The sequence below is a fragment of the Silene latifolia genome, chromosome 3 (assembly GCF_048544455.1).
Source record: "Silene latifolia isolate original U9 population chromosome 3, ASM4854445v1, whole genome shotgun sequence".
Lineage (NCBI taxonomy): Eukaryota > Viridiplantae > Streptophyta > Magnoliopsida > Caryophyllales > Caryophyllaceae > Silene > Silene latifolia.
This window is the reverse complement of record NC_133528.1, coordinates 139,594,108-139,618,255: the sequence shown is the minus strand read 5'-3', so window position 1 is coordinate 139,618,255 and position 24,148 is coordinate 139,594,108. Positions and strand designations below refer to the sequence as shown.

General features: G+C 40.4%; 1 long non-coding RNA gene across 1 annotated transcript; it reads right to left on the bottom strand.

Moving 5' to 3' along the window:
- Window positions 1–22,722: 22,722 nt before the first annotated feature.
- Window positions 22,723–23,921, bottom strand: LOC141646336 (uncharacterized). The gene is made up of 3 exons (XR_012545514.1): window positions 23,732–23,921; window positions 23,565–23,632; window positions 22,723–22,831 (listed from the first exon to the last, which is right to left on the bottom strand). It is a non-coding gene; the product is annotated as an uncharacterized LOC141646336 (long non-coding RNA).
- Window positions 23,922–24,148: the final 227 nt, after the last annotated feature.

The following is a 24,148-nucleotide window of genomic DNA, read 5'->3' as shown; positions in this document are numbered from 1 at the left end:
TTATAAGTTTTATATGTTAATCGTATAACTCGGAAAAACTATAACCGATTTGCATGCAAACAACCTAAGGCTCTTGATACCGCTTGTTAGAAATCTATATCTCATTACTTAACATATTCATATATGTGATGATTTAATTTAGTCATAAAATTAAATAATGATCTTATGCATGCAAACAATGATAAGAATAAAGAAGAAATCATCATTCTTACAATGGATATTTGGGATTATTGGGCACAAGTGAGTTCTCTTACTCACTTGTTCTTGAGCTTCCTAAAATGGATGAACAAGGATTCAAGTATAGAATCCCTCCCAAGGATGACACATATTCCAACAAAAAAGAGAGAGTAAAAGGAAGAGAAATGGATGAACAAGGATTCATGATCGACAGTTGTGATCGCCTTATTGTCGGATGACACATATTCCAACAAAAACTACCCCCACAAGAACATCTCCTACAAAAACTACCCGCCGAGGAATACCCCTCCAAGGTACCCTCGTGATCCCGAAATCAACGTTATCTGGAAAGACGACGCGGAGGATGTCTACATCACTTCGGAAAAGGGCAACAGGCAAAAGAGATCTGATACTGTCGTTTCAGTACCAAAAATAAATACCTAAGTACTACTAACAGAAATCAGCGGTAAGTAGGGTCGATCTCCATACGGAGGCGGTCACTATCTACTTGTTAATTCCAGTCTGTCTATGGTCACAATTAGGGGTTTAAGTTGTTTGAACTAAAACTAAAGGAGATTAAAGTGAGAAAAGAGTGAGAGAGATTAACAGTAAAGGAAGAGAACTAGGATTGTCGGGTCATCAATGAAAATCGGTTAAATGCAGCTAAGGTCACAGATCGGTCAATTGTATCAGTCTAAGGGGCAGCAAATATCTCCTTCTGGTCTCAATTCGCCCTAAAATACTATTGGCTTAGCTTCCGCCCTCACTAAAGAATCCTATTGTTCACTGCGGGTCTCACCCCTTCCAACCTTCCGGTCTAGGTTAAGGCTTACCAAGATTAATTAAGCTAAATGCATCAATTCAAGTGGCTAGTTACAATTAAATGCAGTGATTAACAACATAGACATGATAACAACGGAAGATCTGTAAACCTAATTAGCAACTAACAAGAGTTCATCGAATCCCCTAAATCCTAGCAATTAAATTAGTTAGACATAATAGTGATAGAACAAGAGCGAAAGAATAGAGGAATAATAAACATCACAACTTAAGGAGAGAGTAAAAGGAAGAGAAAGAGTGAAAGGAAGAATTACAGATTAAGAGATCCGAAAAAGAGAGCAGAACAAAGTAGAAGCCATTAAGAGAGGTAAAACAGTGTTTAAGAGTGTATTAAATGTAAAAGGTGTGTTTATGACCTAATCCCGACTTCCTTTATATAGGGAAGCGAGATTTTACAAACATAAACCTAATCACGGACTAACTAACCTGTGTATTAAAGCAAACTACTCGATCGAGCAACTTTATATCACTCGATCAAACAAATCCAAACTAAAACCTCTCGATCGAGGACTTTAGGTACTCGATCGAACACTATAAAAAATAAGCAATTCGATCGAGTAGAAAAAGGACTCGATCGAACAAGATTGTACTCGATCGAGTACTTTCCAGCGCACAATTCCTACTTCGCGCACTGAACTTCAAACGGCTGCCATTTCTTCGTTACTTGGGCAAACAGGGCGTTTCCGGTGGCGTTGGAAATATAAGAGGACAATATTTCATCTAAAATTGGAATCACCTGAAAATATGTTGTATAACTAGAGATATGGCTCTCCAAATTAGGCACTAGTAACTTGAAGTTCTTCCTTTGCTCGCCTAGCTACCTTACTTCTTTGTGCACCTCAAAATAGAAGTTTCCTAGCTCCGACTCAACTCATCTCCTAAATTCACACATAGGAACATGTGTTAGGCTTGATTATGCTCCTCTCCGGTTCATACCTGCAAATAATACAAGAGAAACCAAAGTAGACAATTCGGGGGACATTTGTAGCTAAATACTACTAAATAAGCATAGGAATGCTTGCAAAGATGATACAATAAGTCTATATAAAATGCACGCATCAAACTTCCCCAAACCAAACCTTTGCTTATCCCCAAACAAACTAAATGCAAACTGATGGAACGAAAAAGATAGCTCAGAGTTAGCTACAAATACCCACTTAAACCGATTTAATGCAAGCAAACTAACACTTATAGCAAAAATGTCAAATGCAAACGAGTTGTAAGATGTTTATAATAAAGCTGAACCATCGACCTTGCAAGACCTTTAATGATGGACTCTCACGGGTCACTCTTCTCTCATGAAGCAAAGGGTAAGCATATGAGTGTCAGAGAGAAAGAAATATAGTCGCTCACCGAAACTACGACCTACATAAACATGCATGCAACTAATATGATAGACAATTCTAACTACCGTACATACATTCCAACCAAACAAGGTCTGTCACAGCCGAGGGCTTACAAAAGTTATGGGAAAGTGAGGCTATGGGTAAGAAAAGGCAAAACGAGTATGGAAAATATGGAGGTAAAGCGTCAAGCTAGCACCTAAACAATACCATATAACAACATCCAATTCCTAACCAATTATAAAATCAAACTCAAGTACCCTTCATATGGCACAAAAACTCACTCAACCAACACAACTCCTCAAAAGATATAGGTAAAGTATAGGAGTAAGACCGTCACAAACGAATTTTTCTTTTTACACGGTCTTTTTTTCTTTTTTCTTTTTCACGTTTCTTTTTTTTTCTTTTTTCTTTTGATTCACTTTTTTTTTTCATTTTTCAATTCTTTTTTCATCATCCTCCTTTTTCTCTTTTCTACCAACTCCAGAACGATATAATGCGAACCAAACTTTGATTGATAAAATATATACCGCAAAACATACACTAACTAGCTTGACAAGGCATGCTAAATCTGGATGTAGTTAAGGGTCAACAGGCAAATTTGGCTAATGTGGAGTTAAATGGGTAAAAATGAAACAAAAGGAGATATGTAAGCACCTCCCTGCATGTGACACCAACCACTAACCCGAATGTATGTAGGCAAAAAGTAATTGAATTTCATATACGTGGAAATTGATGAACATGTTATGCAAGGAGTATACTACTCACAATCCTACATGAAACTGGTCATAAATGACACCAGATATAAGGCTCTAATCCTTAGAAATTATAAGTAGTTTGCTAAAATTTTAGGTCAAGTCTATATGTTCAACTAAATTTAACATAAACTCGTAGATATGCAGAAGACAAAGCTAAAACATATTAATTTATGCAAGGCTTAAGCAAAAATACAATTGCAGTACAATGTCATCATAGAAATCCACCGTTCCGACTCAACCTATATGCTAAAATAAACGTGAATACTTTTTGATTTTTTTTTATTTTTATGAGATTTTTTATTTTTATAAAAATAAACAACAAGGCATACAGAAAGTAAATGTGATAACAAAAATGCAATAGAAACAACATGCAGACACAGATATGAATGCATAACCTCCCCAAACCAAACCGTACAATGCCCTCATTATACCTAAAATAGAGAAAGGAAATGCAAACTAAAAAGAAGAAAGTGGAGATGCGGAAAACTCACAAGATTACGCAAAGAAAGGACCTCCCCAAACTAGCCAGCAACAAGGGAGGTCGCAAACAGCTGCATAAAAGCATCAATGGAAACGAATCAAAACAGTGTACTCGTGGTACTCGATCGAGAAGATATAATACTCGATCGAATGAAATCAGCATCAAAAGGTTTCGATCGAGCATAGCAAGCACTCGATCGAGCCATCCACGTTAGATTACTGCAAAGATGCAAAAAACAGCTCGCAAAACTAACAAAACAAGCTAACTGTTCCAGTCTATGGTTTAAAAACCATTTATTACAGACACAAAACTGAAATATAAATCAACTAAAAATGAAAACTCCGGGTTGCCTCCCGGTCAGCGCTAGTTTCAGACAGGTCCCAGCTCGACCTTCTTTTCTTTTTCACCTCAGCCAATCCAGTGGTTACGATCAAAGCAACTCAAAGATCTTAGCATTAGATCATAAATCTGCGCATGTGCTACACAAGAGCATAAGTAGCATCAAAATAGAAAAGGAGCAAATGAAAGCCAACGAAAGTGGTCTCAGCCTAACAAATTTTCGATGACAAATATGGTGAAACTTTATAAGATTATTTATCCAACTGGGAGGGGGTGAAGTATTGAAATATAAAGCATAAGTCATGTGAGGTAGTGTACTATTTATAGCAATAATAATAAAATGATCGCCAATTACCTCAGGTTGGTCGCTTCTAACGTCAGAATCATTGATAAAAGAATGTATTACCTCTACCGTGCTAGGAACATTTCCGGACTCAGCTACCTTCTCATTCCCCTCCTCTGTGGGTTCTATCCCATAAATCGCAGCTTCCAAGGCATCCACCTCGGCTTTGAAAATGGGGGACTCACCATAGCCATTGTCTTCATCAAAATCGTCATCCAAAACGAACCAAGATGACATATCATTGCTCTCCGTGGCCATTATGGTCGATTGAGAAAAGATGGAACTCGATCGAAAGCTTTCCTCTTGAATATCACTCGATCGAACACATGTAACTGCTCGATCGAGGTCTTCCTCATAATAGCTGTTTGATCGAGATGTAGTTTCTGTTCGATCGAACACTTCCTTAGATAATCCACTCGATCGAACGCTTTGACTAAGTCGATCGAGTATTTGTTGCTGTGCAGCGCAGAAATCCTCGTATGATGCTTCGTTTTCAGATAGATCTTCGTACTCCAAGTCATATAAATTATCGGTATCGATAGGCAACTCGGGTCCTTCATGGGAAAGACCACTCTCTGCGTGCCTAAAGTTCGTATCAGCAGCTAACTGAGCTATTTGAGACTCAAGCTCATAGATATGAGTGTCATTAAATCTATCACGTTCTTGCAATTGAAGTGCAAGTGTCTTCACCAAAGATTTCAGTTCAACAATCTCCTCTTTCTGTTTATCAGGAGGAGGAGCTTGTTGTTGTGGTGGCCAGACGAATAGAGGCTTTTGTTAGCCTCGTTGTTGGAACGGATGTGGCGGCACATATGCAATGGAGTGACTAGCTTGTCTACGCTGCCTAAACGCATAGACTTCATCGCGCCAAATTTTGACACGGTCATTTCCCGCTAGACAGATAACAGCATTGTGCCCCGCAGCACCATATCTCTCACAGAAAACCACCTGCTGCGCCATAGGATGGAACATAGGTGGAAGATCAAAGGTACTCAAGCCTTCCCTTTGATGATCTTTTACCTAGAACTATCTAGGTAGAACCTGTAGGGCCTATCAAAACAACACTAGAGAAAAAGATGGGAACTACCTCAAGGAATAAATCCCTTGAGGCTAAAGACAGACAAAAATAAAAAAGTAAATAGATAGTTGCCTCCCTGGCAACGGCGCCAAAATTTGATACCGTCGTTTTCGTACCAAAAATAAATACCTAAGTACTACTAACAGAAGTCAGCGGTAAGTAGGGTCGATCTCCACAGGGAGGCGGTCACTATCTACTTGTTAATTCCAGTCTGTCTATGGTCACAATTGGGGGTTTAAGTTGTTTGAACTAAAACTAAAGGAGATTAAAGTGAGAAAAGAGTGTGAGAGATTAACAGTAAAGGAAGAGAACTAGGATTGTCGGGTCATCAATGAAAATCTGTTAAATGCAGCCAAGGTCACAGATCGGTCAATTGTATCGGTCTAAGGGGCAGCGAATATCTCCTTCCGGTCTCAATTCGCCCTAAAATACTATTAGCTTAGCTTCCGCCCTCACTAAAGCATCCTATTGTTCACTGCGGGTCTCACCCTTTCCAACCTTTCGGTCTAGGTTAAGGCTTACCAAGATTAATTAAGCTAAATGCATCGATTCAAGTGGCTAGTTACAGTTAAATGCAGTGATTAACAACATAGACATGATAACAACGGAAGATCTATAAACCTAATTTGCAACTAACAACAGTTCATCGAACCCCCTAAATCCTAGCAATTAAATTAGTTAGACATAATAGTGATAGAACAAGAGCGAAAGAATAGAGGAATAATAAACATCACAACTTAAGGAGAGAGTAAAAGGAATAGAAAGAGTGAAAGGAAGAATTACAGATTAAGAGATCCGGAAAAAAGAGCATGATGGTTATCAAATTATACCTCGCAAGTGCACGATTGTCGTTGTACACTATTGAGGGTCGATCCCACAAGGAGCTAGGTAGACTACTAATCGTTCTAATTCTATTATTTAGCTAAGTCGACAATATTTAGATGAGGTCATTAAACTAACAACTAATTTAAACAAAATGAAATGCAAAATTAATAAGAGAAATGACAAATGAGCAAAAGAAGGATAAGTTGTAATTCAAATGATTAAAAAGGCCTAGAACTCGGTTCTCCCACAACAATTTATAATTCCACGTCACGATTCTTTAGGGTAATCACTCGGGTAGACAAGCAAGGAGGAGATGGCTCTAATTCGCCTAAAACCCCCCTCTCGGGTTCGAAATAGGACACTAGAACTACCCACCAACCCCACTCTCGGGTTCGAAGGTCGGAATCCCTAACCTAATACCCGACTACCCTAAGAACATGCATTTTCCCAAGGTGGCTTAGTAATGGCTAAGGTCATTAAGCCCTAATTGTTTTCCGGTTCATCCCACTCCTCCTCTTGGAGGTCGATTTCAAACACTAGCCTAGAGGTACCCTCCCTTGGTTCTCCCTTTCGGTCTCAACCTAGGTTAGTGATAAGACCAACTTCCGGGTATCCAATTTACAACATAACCAACTCTCGTTGGTGGACAAGGGTTACAAGTTGACACTACCCAAAATTAATCCATAAACCATGTCATTCCTCTAAACTACCCTCACCAATTTCCCCCAAATAATTAGCCTTTATGAGAATCAATTAGTAAAATTACTCATGTCGGGTCAAACCGAGTCCTAGTAGAAGACTATCACTAATCATTTTTAGTAAGACAAAATAACTAGTAAAGATGGATACTTTAGTCATGGACATAATCTAAAGTTGATTTCTACAATTAAACATGTAACAACCAACAAATCTAATAAGAAAGGCTAATTAAACTAAGATGGCAAATGCTTAATGCAAAAAGTAACAATCTTTGACTCAACAACTCAAAGATTAAAGCTTTGAAAGGGGAACAACAATGGTGAACATGAAAAGATGAACAAGAGAGGAAAATGATAATCTAGCAACAAAAGAGAAATTCAAACACAACAATCAAATTAAAACTAGGAAGAAAGTAAATGTAAACAATTGAAATTAAAGAGAGAAATAAGAGGAAGGATTATACCAACAAACATAAAGATGGGATCTTGGATTGAAATATGGAAGGATTCTTCAATTCTCCAAATACAACCCAAAATTACTAATTGTAAACTAATGAAAAGAGAAGAACTTGGATAAGCTAGAGAACAATTACACTAATATTTAGTGAAGATTACAAATTTGAGTAAAGAGAAAATTAATTGGAGATGTTTTTGTCTTACAATATTGAGAGAATAAGATGAACTAGTCTAATTTCTAATCTAATTCTACGGTGGTGTAATCTAATGTTAATGAGCGTGTCTTTTTATACTAGTCAAGTAATCTCATAATAATAATAATAATAATAATAATAATAATAACAACAACAACAACAACAACAACAACAACAACAACAACAACAACAACAACAACAACAACAACAACAACAACAACAACAACAACAACAACAACAACAACAACAACAACAACAACAACAACAACAACAACAACAACAACAACAACAACAACAACAACAACAACAACAACAACAACAACAACAACAACAACAACAACAACAACAACAACAACAACAACAACAACAACAACAACAACAACAACAACAACAACAACAACAACAACAACAACAACAACAACAACAACAACAACAACAACAACAACAACAACAACAACAACAACAACAACAACAACAACAACAACAACAACAACAACAACAACAACAACAACAACAACAACAACAACAACAACAACAACAACAACAACAATATTATTATTATTATTATTATTATTATTATTATTATTATTATTATTATTATTATTATTATTATTATTATTATTATTATTATTATTATTATTATTATTATTATTATTATAATGCTTCTAATAAGGATACTAATAATAACCTAATAATAATAATAATTCTAATAATAATCCCTCAAAGCAACTAATCACGCATGGTATGCTCTAAAGTCTAACCCGTCAAAAACAGGGCAAAACAGAGCAGGGGTGCCTGCCGGCTGGCCGGCCGCCGACCTGGTCATCGGTAGCGAGACCATGGAGCAAAGGGAAGAATTAAAGGAGGCGTGTGTGGGAGCCGGTACACCGGCAGAAGGGCGACCGACATAGAGAGCATGATTTGTGCGAGATTTTAAAAGGAATGAAGCTGCGTGCCGGTTGGCCGGCTGCCGGTCATTTTGCTGGTAGCGAGCACTATGGAATTAGAGCAAGGCTGTGTTGGCACTTACCGGTAGGGGAGGGCGGCTGCCGGTTCGCCGGCCTAGACAAACAAGGATGGTTATTGCATTTGTTGATGTCGATGGATGGATGAGGGGCAAGACGTGGCTGCTGCTGTGGTGGCCGGAGGTGGTGTTCGTCGGCGATAGGGGAGTGTTGGGCTGTCATGGTGGTCGTGGGTAGCAGCCAAGGTGGTCCATGGTGGCTGTTATGGTGGTCAAAAGATGGTGTAGAAGATGGGTTTATTGTTTGTATTGTTTACGGACGGGGGTGGAAGAAGGGTTCGTGGTGTCTTCCACGGTAGTCAATGGTGGTCGTGGGTGGTTGTGATGTGGTGTTGGAAGTGGGAGGATGTTAGTGGTGGTGATGGGTGGCTCCTACGGTGGCTGGAGGTGGCTTTGGTGCTGGTTGAAAGATGGTCGCATGAAATGGTTGTAATTGTATGTTTGTGGCTAGGGGGAAAGGTGGTGTCGTGGCAGCTGGTGTGGTGGCATACGGTGGTCATGGGTGGGTGGAATATGATGGTGAATGTGGGGGGAGGTCAGTGGTGGTTAGTAGTGGCTGTCACAGTGGCCGGAGGTGGTAGTAAAAGCTCAACAAAGACCGTCTGATATTAGCAGCTGCTCCTTTACTTAGTTTATTTGTCCATGATTTGGCCTATTTTCACCTCCGCCATTTTTTCTCTTAATCCCGTCTTGCTCTTCCGCCTCACTTTACCGTCTTGCCTGCACATTAAATTAATATAATAATAATACTAATATTATACATAAATACAATTAATTATTACTTATAAACTAATACGACTAATTATTATAAATTAGTAATTAAATGAGCTTATTAGACAATTAAGCACACAAAATCGAGTCGGAATAAGGTATAATTGCGGGGTAAAATACGACTAAAATGCTACTTATCAGAGCAGAACAAAGTAGAAGCCATTAAGAGAAGTAAAATAGTGTTTAAGAGTGTATGAGATGTAAAAGGTGTGTTTAGGACCTAATCCCGACTTCCTTTATATAGGGAAGCAAGATTTTACAAACATAAACCTAATCACGGACTAACTAACCCGTGTATTAAAGCAAATTACTCGATCGAGCAACTTTATATCACTCGATCGAACAAATCCAAACTAAAACCTCTCGATCGAGGACTTTAGGTACTCGATCGAACACTATCAAAAATAAGAAATTCGACCGAGTAGAAAAAGGACTCGATCGAACAAGATTGTACTCGATCGAGTACTTTCCAGCGCACATTTCCTACTTTGCGCACTGAACTTCAAACGGCTACCATTTATTTGTTACTTGGGAAAACAGGCTGTTTATGGTTGTTTTGGAAAACTAAGAGGACAAGATTTCATCTCCAATTGGAATCACCTGAAAATATGTTGTAGAACTTGAGATATGGCTCTCCAAAGTAGGCACTGGTAACTTGAAGTTCTTCCTTTGCTCGCCTAGCTACCTTACTTCATTGCGCACCTCAAAATAGTAGTTTCCTAGCTCCAACTCAACTCATCTCCTAAATGCACGCATAGGGACATGTTTTAGGCTTGATTATGCTCCTCACCGGTTCATACCTGCAAATAATACAAGAGAAACCAAAGTAGACAATTCGAGGGACATTTGTAGCTAAACACTACTAAATAAGCATAGGAATGCGTGCAAAGATGATAAAATAAGTGTATATAAAATGCACGCATCAAGATCAATCACCTTACCCGGTCCGGACGCCCCTATCAGAATCCGAACAATTCAACAGTCGTTCCATCAAAGAATGACCAAATCGTCTCGGACGTGGACACTCAACCCAAGGTTCCCGAGAACTCGATCCTTAAACAACTACAAAATGCGAAGGCCGAAATTTCAATTTGGTAACTGATTGCCACATCCTTCGAACATCGGCATGCTTTGGTACAAGATTTGGGAAAGTTGACGGTTCCCTCTACCTCCTCCCCTAAGGAAGTGGTAGCGCACAAGACAAGGGATGTCCCCGACCTGAGCAACCCGGTCATCTTTTCTGACGAAGATATTCCTCCATTCGGAGCTAATTATAACCTGGCCCTGTACCTCACTGTATAATGCCTCAAGAAGAATGTGCCTATGGTTCTGGTGGATAACGGATCTGCGGTCAATGTCATTCCCCTCAAGACGGCTTATAAACCGGGTATCAAGGAAGCTGACTTGGTTCCAACTAATCAAGGAGTACGCGCTTATGACAGCGCTCGTCGTAAAGTCGCGGGGCTTATCACCTTGACCATTATAACTGGACCTCTGGAAAGACAAGCCAGTTTTCAGGTGGTCGATATCGACGCCTCTTTCAACATGCTTCCGGGACGCCCCTGGATTCATGCCGCCAAGGCCGTCACCTCAACCCTTCATCAGAAAATCAGGGTCCCTTTCAACGGGAAAACAATCACAATTCCCTCCTCCCCGATCAAGGCTATCATGAAGAAGGGAATAGCCTCTCAAGTTATTGAAGAGGACGACAGCGAAATGTGGGGATCCAAGCTGTAAATGCCCTAACCGATGAATCAGCATCCTTTGATCGTGACCTGTTCTCGAACCTCACAGTCAACCGCATTTTGATGCGCCAGGGTTATTTCTCTGGCCTACCTCTCAATCCGCTGAAGAGAACCTTGCCTCCCTTGAAATAGGGCAAGGTCCCCAACATCCCCTTTAGGTTATGCTATGAGCCAACCAATAAAGACATCCAGGAAATGAATCTCTTAATACAGAAGCGCAAAAAGCACGGAGTCATCCTCCGTCCCTGCCATATGACCCTCAACGGATACTTCGTCCCCGTGGGAGAATCCGAGCTTTACAACGGCTTTATTGAGCCAATATATGACTCCGTAGCAAAGGTCAAACACCCGGGCGTAGAAGTCTTTCAAGATTGTTACTTTATCCCCGACAACACCAAAGCAGCGTCGACCAAATATGAATCAACCCCGTGCCTGGACGGACAAGTCGTCAGTCTCCACTTAGGAGAAGACAATATCAAGCACCTCGGCTACGAGGACATCATCAAAATTGCTCTAAAAGATAAGTAGTTTGATCCCACTACCTTAATCTCTGATGCTGACCTAGAGGTAGCTACATAAGGCTGGAGGAAAACTGTCAAGTGGACCGATCGTCAAGGCCGCATTCTCAAGATCACAACTGAAAAAGGCCCCATGTTCAAAGAGGGAAGTGAAGACGAGAAAGAGTTAGAGCCCCCTTTCCACTGTTTTATCACAAACTTGTGGTTGTCTCAGAGGTTGAGTCAACTAGGGTCATCCCCACTTCCGCAGAAGGTAGCAACCTGGAGCTTGTTCCAGGGGCCACCTCCTCTCCGTGTCGCCTTTGACTCCCCATGAGATGTCTGTCCTATCCGAGATTTTCTCTCAAGTCAACTTAATAAACACTAAGTTTGCTTAAGACTCGTCTCAATTTAATTGCAATGTCATTCTGAGCGAATATGAGGAATTTGACTTAAGTGACTACCCACCTCACCTAGCCAAAGAACTTGCCAAATGAGAAGATAGGACCCCCGTCATTGAGGAGACCGAACCTATTAACGTAGGGACCGACAATACACCTCAAGATATTGCAGAGCACAAGATACCCATTAAACCCGGGGCTAAGCCCGTGAAGCAAAAAATGCGCCGTATGCGCCTTGAATAGGCCCTGAAAATCAAGGAGGAGGTAGACAAACAGTTTAAAGCCGGCTTCATCAAAGTGTCCGAATACTCTGACTGGGTGACCAACATAGTCCCCGTACCCAAGAAAGACGGGAGAATTCGGGTTTACGTCGACTTCAGAGACCTAAACAAAGCAAGTCCAAAAGACGACTTCCCTCTGCCACATGTTGACATCCTGGTGGATAACACCGCCGAGCACGCCCTATTATAATTCATGGACGGGTATGCTGGGTACAACCAGATCAAAATGGCTGAGGAAGACACGCACAAGACTGCATTCACTACACAATGGGGTACATATACCTACACTATCATGTCCTTCAGTCTAATCAACGCCGGAGCAACCTACCAAATAACCGCCACCACTCTCCTACATGACATGATGCACAAGGAAGTGGAGGTATATGTCGATGACATGATCGTCAAATCAAAAGAGCGGGACGGCCACATCAGCGCCCTTCGAAAATTCTTCGCTCGCCTTCGAAAATACAACATGAGACTAAATCCTCAGAAGTGTGCATTCGGGGTCACCTCTGGAAAACTCCTGGGACACGTCGTCAGCAAAATAGGCATCGAAATTGATCCTACCAAAATCAATGCTCTCCAACAAATGCCTCAGCCTAAGAACGAGAAGGAGATTAGAGGGTTTCTCGGTCAAGTCCAATACATCAGCCGCTTCATAGCCAAGCTCACTATGATTTATGAACCAATCTTCAAGAAGTTTCGCGCCTCCGATCACACCGATTGAGACGACGATTGTCAAAAGGCCTTCGACAGGATAAAGGAAATCCTATCCAAGCCTGCTGTCCTCATGCCACCTCAGCAAGGAATTCCCATATCCCTATACCTGACTGTCACCGACACAGCCATGAGAGCAATGCTAGCACAAACAGTCGACGACGAAGAACGAGCCATCTACTACATCAGCAAGAAGTTCATCGAATACGAAACAGATACATGCCTTGCCCTGGTTTGGTCGACAAAGAAGCTGAGATATTACATGCTCAGCTACACGGTTCACATCTACTCCAAGATGGACCCGGTCAAATACATCTTCGAAAAACCCATACTAAACGGAAGGCTGTCTAGATGGACACTCATGCTATCCGAATTTGACCTCAAATTTTTACCCCTCAAAGTTATCAAGGGAAGGACAGTCGTCGATTTCCTAACAGAAAACCCCATCAATGAGGATACAACGACCGACACATGGTCACTTCCTGACGAAGACATCCCTTGTGCCGACACCGACGCATGGGACCTATACTTCGACGGTGCATCAAATCTGAGAGGCTTTGGGGTAGGAATCCTTCTAATATCACCGGAAGGGTAACACTTTCCGATCTCAGTCAAGCTAGACTTCGCCGTCACCAACAATGCCGCCGAATATGAAGCATGCCTCATCGGCCTACAAGCAGCCATAACACTTGGTATCAAGAGATTGAGGGTCCACGGCGATTCCTCACTCATCATCAATAAGGTGTCCGGATCATGGAAAATCTGAAGCGACAGCCTAGCACCCTACCAAGAAAAAATCAATCAAGAGGCCGAATTCTTCGACCAAGTCAACTACTTCCACTTGCCCTGGGAGAAAAATCAGTTTGCTGATGCCCTAGCAAAACTTGCCGCGCTCGTCAACATACCGAACGACATGACATCAATGCCCTTATGTGTCGAGAGAAGGAGCGAGCCAGCTCACATCTACGCCATCAACAATGACGAGGAGAACCATGTCGAACCTTGGTACCAAGCCACCCTCAACTACAAAACCAAAAACGAATTCCCTCCTAACTCTGATACAAGAGGACAATGAGCCATCCGTTTATTTGCATCAAAATTCGTGATAAACCAAGAACAACTATACAAAAGAACACCCTAAAGGATCCTTCTCCTTTGCATTAATCACCACAAAGCCAAAAAAGTCATGGGAGAGGTCCACGACAGAGAATGCGGCCCTCACATGAGCGCAATGATGCTAGCCCGAAAAATCATGCGGTTAGGCTACTACTGGACCACCATGGAAGCCGATTGTAGAAACTACATCAAACATTGCCACAACTGCCAGATCTTTGCCAGCATACAACACATACCACCGTCCGTTTTATACACCATGACATCACCTTAGCCTTTCTCGACCTGGGGCATCGACATCATCGGAAAAGTCAACCCGATAGGCACCAAGGGGCATTGCTTCGTCCTCGTCGCCATGGACTACTTCACCAAATGGGTCGAAGCACAGTCCTATGCATTCTTGACCACTAAACAAGGGGCCATGTTCATCTAGAACAACATCATCTGTAGATATGGGGTACCCCATGAGATCATCAGCGACCAAGGCTCCCACTTCTGGGCGGAAGCACAAGCCTTGCTGGACAAATACAAAATCAAGCGGTATCGATCGTCCCCCTATCGTCCTAAAACCAACGGAGTAGTAGAGGCAGCAAACAAAACTCTTGTCACCATCATTAAGAAGATGCAAAACAATTACCGCGATTGGCCGAGCAAACTCTCATTCGCACTCTAGGGATACCGAACCTCAATTCGAACACCAACAGGAGTCACACCCTTCTACCTATCATACCTTATAGAAGCGTTTCAACCAGTGGAGCTGGAGGTCCCATCTCTATGCATCATACTGGAAAGTAAAGTTCCTGAAGGAATGGACCCGTCAAAGATTCGAACAACTCACGCTTCTAGACGAACGACAACTCAACGCTTTTCACAACGTCCAGCTATACCAACGACGTATACAACGGGCATTCAACAAAAAAGACAAACCCAGAAACATCAAGGAAGACGACTTTGTCCTCAAGTTGGTTCGAGCACCATTACCCGTCGATCCGAGGGGGAAATTCAAACCCAATTAGGTCGGGCCATACCTGGTCAAGAAAGTACTTTCGGGGGGCGCGGTGAGACTAAGTGACCTAGTTGGGGAGGATTTCACAAACCCGACCAACCTAGACCATCTCAAGAAATACTACCCTTGAACCCTAGCAACCAACGAACCTTTCCCTAGTCTCACAACTAGTGACCACAAACTCCCTTTTAAGTAAATTCCACAAAGCGTTTTGATTTGAAATTGCATGTTTTATCGAGTCTAAGTTACGACACCTTTCCATGTTTCAAACAACCTTTGATCTGTCAAAGGCAACATCCATTTGCAGTTAAACCAAAGTACCTGAACTACGAACATGGTTTGATTTCACCTCTTCAGGTGGATACGTAGGTAGTCCTTTCTTACACAAGAAGGATGCAACCACAACACCCAAACAAAATATACAAAACATTCGAACCGCGAGCATGGTTTGATTTCACCTCTTCAGGTGGATACGTAGGTAGTCATTCCTTATGCCAGAAGGATATTACCATCCCCATAAAAGAAATCACCCATACCAACTTCAAAACAAAAGATAAAGGGAAAACATTCCCTTTTCACAAAAAAACAAAAAAGAAGCCTTTCTCCCTTCCCACAAAAATTCCCTTTCACAAGTGCAATGTCTAGGATAATTCAAACCAAGTTGCCTTTACGAAATGGATGGAAGAAACAACAAGCGTTCACAACTTCTTTTAAACACAAGCAAATAATGAGAAGGATTACAAACTTGATAAACAAATAAAGCTAAGCAAGTCTACAACTTGTCAAAGCTAAAATGTCGACTAAGACATCTCACATAGTAAAACTAGCACAAAGTACACAATACATAGCTCTCTCGGAGTACATATTCCCCTTGTTCTTCTTGTTGGCCCGTCCAGTTTGGACTTCCTCTTCGGAACGGATCCTCAATGGATCTACAAAGGCAACAGCCTCCGATCTTTTACAAGACCCTATACTCGGCCCAAGCCGAGCCCATACACGGCCCGCCATCTCTTTGGGATCCGAGCTTCTCCTCTTCGGTGGCCTCACTACATCCGAGCTAATATCATCGGCAAAGTTGTCAAAGAAAGCACGGTTGGCCTTGCCAACTTCCCTATACTTCAAGTCGACAACCTCATCCTTACGGGACTTAGACCTTTCTTCCAAGGTTTGAGCTCTAGACCAGTTGACATAAGCGGGAGTCACCCATGTCGTGGCGACATGGCTTGGTACCTCCCAAATCGGCCGAGTGGCCTACCACCTCTTAAAAATCTCCACAAGCTCGGAGTTTCGAAAAACACTCTCTTGGACGAGAGTATCTTAAGCAGGTACCTTTTGTTGATGCCCCATTTCCTTCATGAGCCTTTTGGGATAAATAAAGGAAGCAACCTTCAAGCCCACCACCATCAAGGAGCAAGAACAAGCGGCGGAAGCGCGCAACCCCGTGAAAGACCTCAAGTGCCACCACGACACCACCCAACGGATATGAGGACCACCCTCCTCCACTAATCTCGAGGTCCAATAGGCCTCGGTGGACGCAAAACTATCCGAATACAACTTCTTCCTCATAGTAAGGTGGTGTAAGGAGTAAGAAGAAGAATCAACCGGAGGCTCTACATACTTAACCTCTCCAGGAGCCATACTTGGAGGATCCTTGGAGATCCGAACGAAGGAGTTTCTCCACAAGAGCCCTTCTTGTCCAAGTTTTGGATGATCTTGCCAAGCACCGACCATGATGGACCCCAACCATGCTCCATTTTCTCAATCACATGTACAAGGGTCACACTACCATACCATTTTGACCCCTCGTTCTGCAGGCATCAACAAGGAGGTACGCATGCACTAGGCAAAAGGCAAGAGCCCTTCTCCTAGCCACTTCTGAGACATTAACATCAAACCAGTTTGAGAAGATGTTGATGAGAGCCAACATATCCACACCATGGGGAGCAAGGAGAAAGTTCACTTGGCTCGTTGACAAGCCCAACATTGAACGAAACTTCTCCTTGTAACACAACCGAGTTGGAGGAAGCACCGGAGTACAACTTGACCATCCTCCAATGGCGCCCACTTCTTCGGCAAGAGGGCAAATTTCACCTTTCGGGAAAACGAAAACATGATGTTTCGAATCCCAAAACCGAGAGCATGCTTCAAGAAACGAGGATTGCACCTTGACTTGACGAAGCACCAACAATTGACCAACTCCCATTACAACGAGTTGATACTTCTCGGGAGGCGACAAATCCCGACACCAATGTCGCAACCTATTTTCGAAAGTATCCATGAATTATTTTGTGGAAGAAGAAGAAAGGTTTTCGTAGAGATGTTTTTCGTATTTCGGATGATGATACAATGAAGCATAAACATCCCTATTTATACAAAACAATCAGCGCTTTTTTCAGAAAAAAATGGCGAAGCTCACTTGCCTCGCCTACGGCCTCGCGTCTCTTTAGGCTGATCCTCAGGATCCGCACCTTGATTTGTCCCTATCAAGTTGTGTTTCTTCCTGACACCTAAAATTTCCCGCCTAAAGGCTCGCGCCCCTTCGGGCCTATCCGGAAATTTTTGTGTTTCCTCACACTCACATTTCCTTGTTTTCGCGTTTCACGAAATCCGGCACGGTTTCCATGACGCAGCTTTAAACATACAGATTTTCTTTTCATTTTTTTTGGGGGGAGAAGGGCTAGTCGCCCCGATCCGTGGGGAACGACGGATCGTTTCCATGTCAGTCGTAAATTCCGATTTTTTTTTCGCTTTTTCGCGTTTTCCACAAAAATCGAAAATTGATAACACGACGTCAATTTTTCTCAAAAATTCAAACTCTTGCAAATCCGAGGCTTGATCTCGCAAAAAATCAAAATCAAACACACTCGCAAAATTTCTTTTGAAATTCATCCGTGACGGTTTGAGTTTTAGACATTAGTTTTTCGAGTTACAAATCATATCGGCAAAATTCGATGCAATTTAATTCAAACACAAATTAATTTCTTGAAATTTCAAAACAATTTCATTTAAAAAAACCCAAACGTGAAGCCTTGTCGCGGAATTTTCAAAATTTCTTTTCAATTTCAAATTTTAACTTCGAGTCATCGTGGTTATTTTTGTTTTCATCAAATGTTTTTGCGTGTTTAGATATATGTGTACGTGCTATCTGTTGCCTGTTTTCTATACTAACGATGCAGGAACAAATGCAAAGTAAAAGGGGAATCAGCTAGTGACGGCATTGGGCCGTGCTGGGCCGGCCCACAGTGCTTGCCCTAAAAAATGGCTCGGCTCAGGCACGAGTATTGGGCCTAGTGGGCCGTGTCGTGCTTGGCCCGAATTCCATATCCCGTGTCACGGCCCGTCCTTGGCACGACCATTTTCGTGCTCGGGCCGTGCCTGGCCCATGGGCCCAATCGTGCCGAGTTTCGGGCCGGCCCATCGTGCCAAGTAGGATTTTTTTTTCCTAAAATTGTTTTATAATTGTTATAGTTTTAATATTTTTTTGTTCAATGATAAATAATAAAAATGATTTAAATATATATTTTTTTAAATATTAATGTAGTTGCTTACTTGTATTTTTAATTTACTCGATTTAATTAAATAATTAAGAAACGATGACTCAAGAATTTTATGGACAATTCAATAATTAAATAATAAACACATTTCGCTCAATATATACAAGTGATAATAACTAATTATATGGACAATTCATTTGCTTGACCCTTGGTGTTATTTGGTGAACATTTGTAGGTATTTCCAAATTCATGGACGGCAATATTGGTGTCATTGGACAACCAAGTTATGTGGAATGTGAGGTCTGCAATGTGGGCACACCAGTATCTAGGACAACATCTCTACCTCAGGGTCTGGAACTCTCAAATGAGCCTGGCTAATTTTTCTTTACTTTTATTGTTTATTTTCTTTTCCCTTGTAAGAATTTTTATAAACTATTAAAAAACGATGTTAAAAAAAAATACCTCAATCTTTTATTATAAAAGGATGAAACAATGTAACTACGAGTACAAGTTTATCTAATTAAAATACGATAAAACGATATTAATCTAAAGTAACTATTAATTTGACTCGATGCTTGTTTCGTCGGAATCATTTTCGATTTCATGATCAACCTCGTTTTGTTGTCGAGACGCGGCATCCATCCAATCCTTATAGCACACCAATATTTTGAGTGTATCGGATCTTAGACGAGTTCATTTTTCATCCAATACCCTTTTTGCTCCACTAAAACAACTTTCAGAAGCAACAAAAGACACTTGAATGCTTAAGAAGTCCCTTGCCGTTTCCGACATCACCGGAAGCGACCTTCTTTGATTTCGCCACCATTGCAAAAGGTCAAGGTTGTTTATCTCTTCATCGATCATACCACACAAATAATCGTAGCTAATGTACATTTGATATTCGGCCAAGTTGGAAGTTGGGGTGGAATGTTGTCGATTCAATAAACCTTTAAGGGCGGTTAAGCTCGAGCCTCGTATACCGCCACCAGTACTGCTAGTACCTGCACTAGAAGTAGGATGTCAAGAAACACGAGTGTAGTTACCAAAAACAGACTCGTAATAGTTATATATAGTAAAAAATTTACTTCTAACATTTTCTTTATATACATCTTCGTTAAAAGGTAAACACAATAAATTCTTATAAACACCAATTAAGTGTATAGTATCATCTAATTTCCACCTAGGGTCAAAAATCATGCAAAAAGCGTAAACAATAGGAATATCGTACCAATACTTGAGCCACTTGGTCTCCATTTTTGGAAAGGTGGAATTATGACGAAAATCATTAAAAACTTGTGCAATAGGAATAACATTACCAAGAAAATAAGGAGCGGTGGGTTTATATACATGTCAAAAAGAGAAAGTTGCATTGCTAAAAGCACCTAATAAATTAACATACACTTGGATTTTTTGCCAATCCTCTTCTAATAACAAGTGATCGGGAAAGGTTCGGTTCCAAAATGTAGTAAGAGGTTCTTTATAGGGTATCATAGATTCTATCATAGTGTAAGTAGAATTACACCTAGTGTTATTTTGCATTGGAAATTTTTTGTACTTTATCTTTATTTCCTTACAATAATCATACCATTGTTTATGTCCCCACCTTGTCGTATTAAGATGCACAACAATATCTTTAAGTTTCTTATAATAATCATGAATGCCACTAAGACCCTCTTTAACACATAAGTTTAAAACATGACATGCACATCTAACATGCAACAATTCACCATTTAAAAGAACTTCATTTAAACTACTTTTTAACAAGTTAGCAACAGAAATCATGGTCGATGCATTGTCAAAAGTACAAGTTAAAATTTTAGACGCAAGTCTATAATCATTAATACCGTTCATGATAATTGCGTGTGTATTCACGGCGGTAGGAGGGACTTCTAATTTAGCAAACTCAATGATTCTTTTTTGCAAAGTCCAGTTGTTATCCAACCAATGAGTGGTAATGCATATATACGAATAATCCGTGCCATAATCCCAACCATCGGCTGTTATACAGAATTTACATTTAGTGTTTTCAAACTCAGAAATAAGGTTTTGTCATGCCGTTAGAAATTGTACCATACCATTATTTCTAACTACCCTCATACTTGTTCCCTTGTGGCGGGGTTGATTTTTTCTAACATATTCATTAAAAGCCGGGTGTTCAGCTAGTGTAAATGGTTTTTCTGTTTGAATAATGTGACACCCTCATTTATTGCGGAAAAGTAAACACGTAATTCTACAGAAAAACTGGCAGGATATGTTTGTAATAGGTTCAAATGGGTAAAAACCTGTAATTTTTAAAACCTGAACCTGTTATAAAGATATCCAAAAGGGAAGGTGTCAAACATGCAAGGTCCAAAATAAATCTCATGAATGAAACATCGCTAAAGTCGCGAAACAAAGTTATACAAACCAAATATGAGAAAGGGAGACATATGTCCCTAAAATGTATGTGACATAAAAAAAAGGTTTAAGGGTCACAATGAAATAAAACCAGTCTAGGTCCCAAGGTTACTTTGCTCGCTAGCTCGTCCATGACCCCATATATGCATCACCTACCCGTCATTCGCATTTTATACAAATACGAAAGCCACAGTCAGTGGGGAGTAACTCTGAGTTCTCCCAGCCACGAAATGTCATAATTAATATAACATGTAAACATAAGAATATGAATACGAATCACACAATGCCTTAGCATATAGATGCTAGACAATCGTGCTTATCATGTGAACAATAATATAACATCACATAGTCCTAGCATGTGAATACTAGACCGACTCATACTACACTATCATGTGAATCACATAACATCCAGGAATCCAAACTCTATCAACCATAGCCGGCTTGCATCTCACCTTCTATGATTCATAGAATCATCAAACAAGAAAGGGCAATATATCAAAGACAGGCATAAGTTCTTAGTACGGTCAATAGTCACTCTGTAACTCGAGTCTATACCACGAGGTAGGGAAGGTAATCGAACCGGTATCTTGGCTCAACGGTTAATATTAATAAAACATGGCCAAGACACAACACAACCCTAGCCTAAAATCTGCGCAAACCTAGACATGCGGATACACACCACCGCACCCAAGACCCACAATTTTTCTAAAACAAAGTGAGTACCCTAAGGAGTCCACCAAAGGGTTGGCTAGTACTTAAGCTGAACACTTACTATCAAAATAAGTAACGAGGTCATGCCCCAACTTGGATATAAATCCACTAGTCAGGAACACAAAGGCTATTAAGCAGTGAACATATACTCGTCAAAGACTATAAAGACCTATCTATGATGAAGGCCGAAATACTCACCTAGGACCTAGTCCCAGCTAGTCCCAGCTTGAATACTTTAGCCCACACCACACAAGACAAGTAAGACACCCACTTATTCATAAGAGGACAGAGAGTCCAACTTACCAACATAAATGCTAACATTCTATCATGTGAAAGGCTATATAAATGTCTATTCAGCAGACAATCCAACAATATCCTCAATAAGTATTCAATACCAATTTCCAATTCTAACAATATTAACCATATTAAAGGTTTCAGGGAATCAAGGGCCGTTTCTACAATATAAGAAGCTACTTAAATCAACTAACTACACATGTGAAATAAAAATATAATAAATGGCCTAAAACAAGAAAAAGGCCGATTATCTAATTCATTCAAAATTTCATCCAACCGAATTTTTACCCGCAACCCCATCTGCGGACAGTGCAGGTTAAATTGTGGCTGACCAATCACACAATTGACTGACATCGAATCAGTCAAAGGGACCAAGGCTTAGTTTTCGGCATAATCATCCAACAACCAACATGTGAAATGGTAATTACAAATATCAAGGCATAACATAAAACATCCAATCTCACCTCAAAGACAAACCCTCGACCCGAGTCCCACGACGGGTCATCGGTCAAATCGAGGCTGACTGGTTTAAACCTAGCTTGACCAAACTCGTTCGGTCAATCTGGCCCAGCTCAGAGTCTTGGCCTACTTTGGCCCAAATTACAAAATTTATCGCAATATTATTCTCATGCTATTTCCAATTTTTATCATGTGAAAAACGAAAGTAAAACATTATCAATCACCTAAACACTTATCAAACAACAAACACAACATCAACTACTAATGTGACATTTATTCGTCGAGTAACTCGGAATAGTTACCTTAAGCTAGCAAAGAGACAAGCAATAAACTTGAGAAAGCTTCTAAAACCCAAAATTACTCTTCATCTTCAACCACATATGAGTCACCTAAAATAATTATGTGAAAGGACGATATTAACGAATTATCTTTATATAAAATATGAGACGTAAATTAATTTAATTATATTTTAAATAAACCAAACTAGCGTCAAAACAATTTATAGATACGGCCCAAACTCGCGACTTAGCCAGGCCACTGCCTAGGCCACGGCCAGGCCGCTGCTAGGCCAACCTTATAAAAGTCACTCTCGTCCCAAAACTTAATTCAATCTAAACTCTCTACCCCATCTCTCTCATTACTCCGTCCTATAATATAATACTCCATAGTAACCAGATTTCCATCTCAATTTCAATATCGATATTGTCAAATATTCCATTAAAGGAATTGCTCAACATTTAGAGTATAACTCCAAGCTACTCACCCACTAGCCAAGAACAAAGGAAACAACAATTAACAATACATTATGAAAATCTCTTATAAAACACCCGGCCAATACCAAAACATACTTAACTGTCGAAATAATCCATGTCGGCCAAAGATTTGAGAACCATTCTAAATATAATACTCCGTAATGTATACTAGAGATCCTTTATATAAGAAAAACTCAAAACTCACTTCACTAAGAAGCATTAATCTTACGAACAGATTTTCATACTAAAATCTATCACCATTAGCTATTTCAATAATGACTAAGTACCACACAATCCAATTCCATGTTACCTGTTCTACTTAAAACCCCAAATAATAATAATAATATTAGGGCCGATAGAATCGTGTTACCTTAAACGCCCCTTATTCTTCGAATAAATGGTCCACAAGGCACGAGCCTTACCCCGGGTCTTCGAATCCTTCATAAAAGGGCAAGAAAACGGAATAAAGAAGCTAAAAGACGACACTTTTATAAGACGGCGAAAGACGAAACCACAACAAAAAGGAGACTTTCTTACCTTAAAAGGAGGAGGAAGGAAAGGGGAAGAGAATGGTACAAAAATTACGGAATTTGGTCGAGAAATGGGCCGGGATCTGAGGTTTGAATGATCGGAAATGGCGTACGGAGGAGCTGTTGTTTCAATGTTGTTGTTGTCTGTTGTTTTGCTGATAGAACGAAAAAGAAAGGAAAAGAGAGGGGGGGTGGGGTGTCACGCATGATCAACCACAACAATAATAATGTAATAATAATAATATATAATAATAATAATGAGACACCAGCTAGCTTGCTAGCTACTAATTATACGTACGTTTCTTCATCGTTAAGTAATTTCGCTCGTTTTTAAAACCGTCTCGAGTTAATAAAATCGGTTTTAGTAAAAGTTTCAGTAATAAAACGGAGTCAATAATATATAAATTTAATGAGTAAAAATATA